The sequence below is a fragment of the Vulpes lagopus genome, chromosome 24 (genome assembly GCF_018345385.1).
Source record: "Vulpes lagopus strain Blue_001 chromosome 24, ASM1834538v1, whole genome shotgun sequence".
In the NCBI taxonomy this organism is placed as follows: Eukaryota; Metazoa; Chordata; class Mammalia; order Carnivora; family Canidae; genus Vulpes; species Vulpes lagopus.
In genome coordinates, this window is record NC_054847.1 from 41,528,944 (window position 1) to 41,539,332 (window position 10,389).

Below are 10,389 nucleotides of genomic sequence, written 5' to 3' on the forward strand. Positions count from 1 at the left end.
CTCACAGAGGTGGCTAAAATTAGCAGCTCTGAGTGAGTGACTTTGAAGGGGACATAACTGGATACACTCACTCTGTGCTGGGCAGTACAATCCTCAAAAGCAGACTGTGCTTGCATAGAGCAGTGTGTGCATCACCATACCTGGATGGAATGAAATTTTTCACAGGATGAAAAAGTCATCACCTAAAGTCATTAAATATCAAGAAGTATACGGTTGATGTGATCTGTTTCTCAGTTTCCTCTTCATATGAGAAGAAAGGCATTGAAAGCCGAGAGACTCTAAAATAATGACTGTCCCATTGGGAACACACCTATGAAACGCAGCCGGATGCAAAAAATTACCACCCCTTGATGACTGTGGGTATCAGCTGGTTTTATTTAAAGACGGATCCTCTTCATAGAGGCTCTTTCCAAATAAAAGCAGAGAACATTAAGAGAGCAGATAAGAGGAAGGTGTGATGATAAAAAATAAATGAAAGTTATCACACAGCAGCAAGATAGGATAAAGACAAAGGGAACCAACATCCCAATGCAGTAGACAGACATATATGGTCATGAAAGAATTGTTGCCTGGGAGTTCTTAAATGGAAAAGTTGTCACTCATTATGAAACTCGCTTTTGTTCCTGACAAACCGTCTGAAAGATAGACCCCCTCCCAGTCTAGCATTCATCTTCTAGTAAAATAAATGTAAGGACCAGAGGATTAAAATATACATATAATTTATAGTGGATTTACCTATATATATATTATTGTTCATCTCCTTAACCTGCAGCCATAGAGTTTCTGTTTTATTTATTTATTTTTTAAAGATTTTATTTATTCATGAGAGACACACACACACACACAGAGAGAGAGAGAGAGAGAGAGAGAGAGAGAGGCAGAGACACAGGCAGAGGGAGAAACAGGCTCCACGCAGAGAGCCTGGCGTGGGACTCGATCCTGGGTCTCCAGGATCACGCCCTGGGCCGAAGTTGGCACTAAACCGCTGAGCCACCGGGGCTGCCCAGAACTTCTGTTTTAATCTTAAGTTTGGGGAGCAGGAATAGATGACAGTCAGAAACAGACCTTGGGATTAAATTCAATGAGGCCAGGACACTGTTCTGAATTTTCTGTGGTTTAAGGTGTTGAAGAGAAAAAGGAGGGCATACATTTGTGCCTTTTCAATAGCATTAAAAAATACATGAGTTTGTGATTAAAAATGAAGACCTAAAAATGTTTAGTATCATTCCAGGTAAAGTAATATAGCACTTAAGAAAGTATGCATAAGTTATCTCTTTTTTCTGAAGCTAGAGAAGGAAAAACAAGATCCTCCCTTTATCCATCCAGAGAGCAGAATTGGAAATGTTTTTTTTGTTTGTTTGTTTGTTTGTTTGTTTTTTAGATTTTGTTTATTCATGAGAGCCAGAGAGAGAGGCAGAGACATAGGCAGAGGGAGAAGCAGGCTCCATGCAGGGAGCCTGATGTGAGACTCAATCCCAGGACCCAGGGATCATGACCTGAGCCAAAGGCAGACACTCAACCACTGAGCCACCCAGGTGCCCTGGGCATGTGTTTTTTTTTTTGTTGTTTTTTTGTTTTTTATTGGATGTCCTTTAATTGCTTCTCTCAAAGACCTTTGGGGCTTTGTTATTCTCTTCGCTTCTCAAATGAATGGGTGCCTCACAATTCCTTGGCCACTCTAGGCTCGATGGGACCAGATCGAGTCAGTTCCCAACTAATCTGAATATTTAAAGCCAATTCATTAGGTTCTCAAGCTGCTCTTCACTCCCATAAATTGGGTTTGAATTGGTACGTGAGGAGTTTATCTGTTCATTTTATCCCTGCTGGCACAGAAGGCCCTCAAATGTTCATGCACTCCTAATGGTAGGAGTGATGAATGCCCTTTCCAGCAGAGCACATTCTTGGCTGATACTTGGTACCAATCACATGTCAGGTCAGATCAGATTTTCTGCCAGGGTCGTTGGGTCAAGCCGGAGCTGAGGCAGCCTCTCCACCTTCAGGGCACAGTCTGCATTCAGGGAGAGCCCCCCACTACTGAGAGCATCAGCTCGGATTCCCTCTCTCAATAGTCCATATACCTAGGAAACAGGGGTTCTCATAGTTTATGCACTGGGTGTGCTATCTTGCCGGTGGACATGACCCAAATCCAACTTTTGCAACCTTCATTCACTTCCCCGTACTGCCAATCAGGTAGGTCAACCCAATAGGCATTTTGAACTCTTTAAGTGCAGTGGCAACAGAAATATCAATGTAAATATAGGACTATGTTCTCTTGTGATGTTTTTCATACCAGGTAACATAAAATTTTTCATGAGAATATGAAGTTTAAAAAATACTTGAAAAAAGGGGTGCCTGGCTGGCTAGTTAGTGGAGCATGTGACTCTTGACCTTGAGGCTATGAGTTCAAACCCCCTGTTGGATATACAGATGACTTAAAAGATCTTTATTAAAAAAATTTGCAAAATAATTTTTAAAATGCAGGTTTCTCAGAATTCTTATATTCAGGAAGGGCTTTTCCAACCATATGAATGTTGTTTGGAAGTTAGATTTCATTTTCCCCCAAAGTGTCAAAATAATAAATGGGAGTTAGGTTCACAGAACACCTTACAGAAGTACTAAATCCATCGTGTATGCAAAGTGCCATATTTCAGCTTCCTAAAACCGCAAGTGTCAAAACTAGGTTAAAATTCAATTTAACTAAATATGAAAGTCTGTATGCAAAAAAATATCCAGACTCTGACTTCCAAGATAAAATTCTGGCACAGTTTATTTCAGTTTCACAAATACTAAGTGAAATTAATTAGTTGAACAGTGCCTGGATATTTAAACTTTAAAAAAGATTTATGTATGCTGTTTATACTAGTTTATAAAATTTTCCTTTTTAAGGCTTTACTTTTGATTATAAGAGCAATATAAACTCGTTACTGAAAATTACATACTCATTGCTGAAAATCTTTAATATTTTGATTTTGAAATCTCAAGATAGCCACCATTTTTTGGCTAATTGCCTTCTACCTCTTTTATTTTCCCTTTCTGGGTGCTTATACATTCAGAAAGTGACATTAGTGGGTGAAAAGTATGAACATTTTAAGGTTTTGAAACATATTGCCAAATAAAACAATAGTGGTTGTATTGCATTACATTTCCAACAGTAGGTCTGAGCCCACCCATCTCACTGAGGGGGCAACTCCTGATGTGCTTAGCACATCACTGAAAATGTTTGGGTAATCTTAGAAGCAAAATTAATATTGTAATATACATTTATTTGATTACTAACAAGGCTAAATATTGTTTCATGAGTTCATTAGTCCCTGTTTCTCTGATGGATTGTCTCTTCAATTTTTTTGGCCACCTTTGAGTATTTTCCTTTGCAACATATAAAAGCATTTCATGTGTAATTTGTTGCAAATGGGTTCTATCTTCCAATTTATGGTTTTCCCTTTTACTTGTGAAGTTCTGACATAGAGAAGTTCTGAATTTTTATTTACCAAAAACGATCTCAGGGTCAGGAGGGAAGGAGGAATTGTTTAATGAGTTCTGAGTCTCAGTTTTGTAAGATGAAAAAGTTCTGGAAATCTGTTTCACAACAATGTGAACATACTTAACACTACTGAACTGCACCCTTAGAAATGGCAAATTCAGGGGGCACCTGGGTGGCTCAAACGGCTACAGTCTCCCTCCAACTTCAACCATGATCTGGGGTCCTGGGATCGAGCCCCCATTGAGCTCCATGCTCAGTGGGGAGCCTGCTTCTCCCTCTCCCTCTGCCCCTCTACCCTCCCAATGCTCTCTCCCTCTCTTTCTCTCTCTCTCTCTCAAATAAACAAATAAGATCTTTAAAAAAGAAAGAAAGAAATGGCAAACTTTGTTATTTTTTAAACCACAATAAAAAAAGAAAACTATCTTTTTCCTATGGTTTCTTCCTTAGCTTATAAAGCCTCCATTTTTCTATGGACTTATCCACTATCCATGCTGCTGCAGGCAGAGCGGAGAGTAAAGCTGGGTCTGAATCAAGCTCTTCTCCTTTTTTCATGTTACTTCATCTATGCTAACGTCCTGGATCAGTCTGTGTCTTTTTCCTTAACCCAGATATCTAAGATTCTCAGTTCCTTTCTTAGTGGCTTCCACCCTTCACAACTAAGAGATTGATACAGATAGGATTTTGATCTGAAAACTAGATTTCCCCCCATTAAAAATAGAATGAAATGGGAGGTAAGACTTAACTGTGACTGAATAAAGAGGCTGGAAAATCTCCCTCAAAAGCAACTATAAAGATGGATAATACAAAAAAAGATAGATAGATAGATGATAGATAGATAGATAGATAGATAGATAGATAGATAGATAGATAGAGGGATCCCTGGGTGGCGCAGCGGTTTGGCGCCTGCCTTTGGCCCGGGGCACGATCCTGGAGACCCAGGATCGAATCCCACGTCAGGCTCCCGGTGCATGGAGCCTGCTTCTCCCTCTGCCTGTGTCTCTGCCTCTCTCTCTGTGACTATCATAAATAAAAAAGTTTAAAAAAAAAAAAGATAGATAGATAGATAGATAGATAGATAGATAGATAGATAGATGATAGATAAAATAGATAATACAAGCAGCCATTTTAGTGCTCCAGATACCAACCAAAGGCATCCAAAAATTTGAGAAGCATTTATAATGGAAAAATCTCTCCATTTAGGGTACTAACAATGAGTGTGTTTGACATCCTTGGCTGGACTTGCTCCAGTTCCCCCATCCAGCTCTGATGTCATGGAGCTCTGCTAGAGCAGGCTGTGAGAACTGGCATTTTCTCAGCCACTGTCCAAAGGGACTTACTGGATTTGGAGCAGTGGAAAACACCTATGCCCAGCAGTGTTAGCAATGGAAGTAACTCTTAGTAGCAGATGAGTGGAGAAGGCCCACTGCTCTACTAGTTTGAGAATGGAATTGAGGTTGGAACAAACACCTGTCTGGCTGAGGCTGCAGGCATGTGCAGTGGAGACAAGGCAGGACCCAGCTCTCCATCCACATGCTCCCAGCATGCACAGAGAAGACATGAAAGGGCCCAGCACAAAGTAAGTATCAGGGCAGACCAAACATGGCTGAAACTTGAATGGGTTCCCCTACCCACACACAGATAAATTGTCAGAGGATGGAAGTCTTACTGGCTCAAGGTATTCAACCACAATCTCTGTCCAATCATTAGCTGACATGAGGCTATGCAGACATAGGAGTGACCCCCTAGGAAGCCAAGCTTTAAAAAATTTAAAGAGGGGTACCTGGGGAGCTCCGACAGTTAAGCATCAGATTCTTGATTTCAGCTCAGGTCATGATTGTGGGGGTATGAGATTGAGTCCTGCATTGGGCTCCACACAAGGCATGGAGCCTGCTTAAGATTCTCTTGCCCTCTCTCTCTGGTCCTCCCCCCACCCAACTGGGGTACTCACAAACACTCTCACACAAAAAAGGAAGGAAGAAAGAAGGAAAATTTAAAGAAAACTGAATGGAAATATCTGTGTCCACATACTTTAGGGGAGACAGATTTCACAGATTTATCTCAGACAAGTTACTAAACTAACAAATAACCAAGCAGCAGCAACTTGTTGGAGGTGGTGGGATGACTAGAATTCAGTTAACACACACACACACACACACACACAAAGCATTTACCACATATTATTTAAATTTTCAAGTTTTCAACAAAAAGCCATGAAACATGCAAAGAAATAGGACAGTATATTCTAACACAGGAAAAAAGCAGTCAGTAGAAACTCAGTATTACCCTGATACCAAAACCAGACAAAGACATCACAAGAAAATAAAAGCAAAGACCAATGTCTTTCAAAAACATAAATGCAAAAATCCTTAACAAAATATTACCAAGTAAAATGAGCAACATGAAAAGGACTATATCCCATGACTAACTGGAATTTATCCTACTAATTCAAGGATAGTTTAACACCTGAAAGCCAATCATTATAGTACACTGTTAATAATATAAAAGACGAAACTACATGATCATCTCAACAGAGGCAGAAAATACATTTGGTAAAATACAACATCTATTCATGATAAAAAAAAAAAACTCTCAGAAATTAGGAATAAAGGGCATATACAAAACAAAGACCCACAGTGAATATTTTACTTAATAGTTACAATTTTTTTTAAAGATTTAAAAAATCGTTACAAAATTATTGTCATTATTATTACTTTCCTAATATCAGGGGAAATTTAAGACATGACTCTTGCTACATCTATCCAACAATGTACAGGAGGTTCTAGGCAGGGCAATGTAGAAAAAACATTAAAACATACATATTGGGAAAAAAGTAAAACTGTCTTCATTCACAGATGACAAGATCCTGTATGTAGTAAATCCCAAGGATTCAGCAGACAAACCACTACCACTAATAAACAAGGTTAGCAAAGTCACAAGATGTAAATCAATATACAAAAATCACTTATATTTCTATATATGAGCAACAATTCAAAAATAAAATTAAGAAAACAATTCTATTCAAAATAGTATCAATAACTCTTAACTCGAGGAAACAAACAGGGTGGGGGGATGGGGTAACTGGATGATGGGCATTAAGGAGGGCACTTGATGTAATGAGCACTGGGTGTTATTTGCAACTGATGAATCACCAAATTCTACCCCTGAAACTAATAATACACTATATATTAACTAAATTGAATTTAAACTAAAAAATACTTAGAAATAAAAATAAGACATGTATACAGAAAACTATAAAACACTGAAAATAAAAGTAAGGAAAATTAAATAAGTGGAGAGACATTCCACATTTATGGATTGGGAGACTCAGTATTGTCAAAGTTGCAGTTTTCCCCAAATTGATCGATAGACAACAAAATCCCAGAAGGATTTTTGTAGAAATTGATAAACTGATCCTAAAATTTATATGGAAATGCAATGGAATTAGAACAGCCAAAATAATTTTGACAAAGATCAGCAAAGTTGGAGGATTTATATTCCCTGATTTTCCTGCCACATTCCCTGTGGCAAATTTGATTATTTGCCACAATAATCAAAACAGTGCAATACTGGCACACTGTCATATAGAGGGATAGTCTGAATAGATCTATTAGAATCAAGAATCCAGAAATAAATTTATGTTAACTGATTATTGGTAAAGGTACCAAGATAATTCAACAAAGGAAAGAAGAGTCTTTTCAATAAATGGTTCTAGGGCAATTGGATATCCATATGCAAAAATTCTGAACTTTGAAACTTACCTCGTACCACACTCAAAAATTAACTCAAAATGGATCACAGGGGACGCCTGGATGGCTCAATTGGCTGAGCATTGGACTCCTGATTTCAGCTCAGGTCATGATGTTGGGGTCATGTGACTTAATCCCACATCAGGCTTTGCACTGGAGGTGGAGCCTGCTTGGGATTCTCTCTCTCTCTCTCCCTCTGCAAATCCCCCTCCTCCCTGCTCATGCTCACTCTCCCATTCTCTCTCTCTCTCTCTCAAAAAAAAAAAGATCACAGACCTAAATGTAAATAAATGTAACAATAATAAACTTCTAGATGAAAACACAGGAGATGATTATGACTTTGGGTTATGCAGAGTTATATCACTTGTCCTTTCCATTAAGCATGATCCATAAAAGTAAAAATTAGAAAATTGAATTTCATCAAAATTAAAAACTCTTTTACTTCAAAATACATCATTACACACCATATATTGAGACAAAATATTTGCATATCATATATCTCATAAGGGACTCATATCCAGGAATATATATATATGTGTGTGTGTATACAAATAAACACACACACACACACACATATTCAATAAAACAATGACAAGTAATCCAATTAAATAGGCAAAAGACTTGAATAGACATTTCAGCAAAGAAAATATACAAATGACTAATAAGCACATGCAAGGATGCTCAACATCATTAGTCATTAGAGAAGCACAAAGACCACAATGAGATACCACTACACACCCAGTGTGATGGCTGTAACAAAAGAAGATAGACAATACTAAGTGTCCATGAGGATGTGAAAAAAAACGGAACCCTCTTACACTGCTGATGAGAATGTAGAATGGTACAGCCAGTTTAGAAAATAGTTGGGCAATTTCTTAAAATATTAAACATATCCTTACCATACAACCCAGTAATTACACACCTGGGAATCTACCTCTGAGAAATGAAAACACATGTCCCAAAAAATCCTGTATTCCAAAAACTAGAAACAATCCAAGTCCCTGTCAACCAGGGAATGGATAAAACAAATTATGGTACATCCATACATACAGTAGAATACTATTCAACAACAAAAAGAAAGGACAACTGGTAGATGCTACAACTTAAAAGAAACTCAATATTATGCTAAGTAAAAGAAGCTAAACACAAAGGACCACATATTGAGTTATTCCATTTATGGGATGCCTGGTGGCTCAGTGATTGAGCATCTGCCTTCAACTCAGGGCGTGATCCTGGAGTCCCGGGATCGAGTCCCACATCAGGCTCCCTGCATGGACACTGCTTCTCCCTCTGCCTGTGTCTCTGCTTCTCTCTTTGTGTGTCTCTTGTGAATAAATAAATAAAAATTTTCCCTGTCATGAAGATGGCACTGAAGGTGAAAAAGGAAGCCCCTGCCCCTCCCAAAGCCGAAGCCAAAGCAAAGGCTTTGGAAGCTAAGAAAGCGGTGCTGAAAGGCGTGCACAGTCACAAAAAAAGAAAATCCATATGTCACCTACATTCCGACTACCCAAGACCCTGTGTCTCCGAAGGCAGCCCATATATCCTCGAAAGAACACCCCCAGGAAAAACACCCCCCAGGATCACTATGCCATCATCAAGTTCCCCCTGACTACCGAGTCAGCCATGAAGAAAATAGAAGACAACAACACACTGTGTTCATTGTGGATGTCAAGGCCAATAAGCACCAGATCAAACAGGCTGTGAAGAAGCTCTATGACATTGATGTGGCCAAGGTCAACACCTTGATCAGGCCTGATGGAGAGAAGAAAGCATATGTTCGACTGGCTCCTGACTATGATGCTTTGGATGTTGCCAACAAAATTGGGATCGTCTAAATTGAGTCCAGCCGGCTATAAATCTAAATTTAAATTTTTTTTACCATTAAATAAATAAGTAAATAAATAAATTAAAAAAATCTTTTTTAAAAAAGAATTATTCCATTTATATGATATGTCCAAAAAAGGGGGCAAATTTATAGATACAAAAAAACAACAGTGGTTCTCTAAGTCTGGAGATGGGAGGGGGTTTAGCTGAAAAAGCCATGAAAGGGATACCTGGGGATGGCTCAGCCGGCTGAGCATCCAACTCTTGGTTTCAGCTCGGGTCATGATCTCAGCCCCATGTCAGGCTCCACACTCAGCAGGGAGTCTGCCTGGGATTCTCTTCCTCTCCCTCTTCCTCTGCTCCTCTGCTGCTCGTGCACGCATGCTTGCTTGTTCTCTCACGCGCTCTCTCAAATAAATAAGTAAATCTTTTTCTTAAAAAATGGACATGAGGGAACTTTTCAGAATGACAGACATGCTCTAGAACTGGATCACAGTAATGGTTACACAACTTTAGATATGCTAAAAATTATTGAAGTGTACACCAACAATGAAACAATTTTATGTAAATTATACTTGCGTAAAGCTACTTTAAAATAGAATGAAATAGTTAATGGATCCCTTGCCTATCTTTTTAAGACAATTTTTTTACTTTATTATTTTTTAATTTTTCCCACCTTTATTGAGGTATAATTTATATATAGTTTGCAAATATTTTCTCCCATTTTGTAGGTTGCCCTTTCACTCTGTTGATTGTTTCCGTGACTGGACAGACTTTTCTAATTTGATGTAGTCTTACTAGTATATTTTTACTTTTGTTGCCTATGCTTGCTTCTGGTGTCATATCCAAAAAAGCACTGCCCAGATCAATGTCAAGAGGTTTTTCCTCTATGTTTTCTTCTAGGAGTTTTATGATTTCAGATCTTACATTCAAATCTTTAATCCGTTTTGAGTTACTTTTTGTATATAGTGACAGATAAGGGTCCAGTTTCATTCTTTTGCATGTGGAGATCCAGTTTTCCCAACACCGTCCTTCCCCTCATCATGTGTTCTGAGTGTCCTGGTCAAAGATGAGTTGACCATACATGCAGGAGTTTCTTTCTAGGTTCTCTCTTCCATCCCATTGGTCTGTGTGTCTGTTTCTGTGCCAGTATCACACTGTTTTGATTACTATAGCTTTGTAATATAGCTTGAAATCAAACTGTGTGATACCTCTAGCTTTGTTCTTCTTTCTCAAAATTGTTTTGGCTATTCAGGGTCTTTTGAGGTTCCATATGAATTTTATGATTGTTTTTTCTGTTTCTGTTTTTAAAATGTCCTTGGTTTTTTTTTTTTTAAT

General features: G+C 38.4%; 1 pseudogene; it reads left to right on the forward strand.

Annotated features, from left to right (window-relative positions):
• Window positions 1-8,590: 8,590 nt before the first annotated feature.
• On the forward strand, window positions 8,591-9,062 carry LOC121481821 (annotated as a pseudogene).
• The last annotated feature ends 1,327 nt before the right edge of the window (window positions 9,063-10,389 follow it).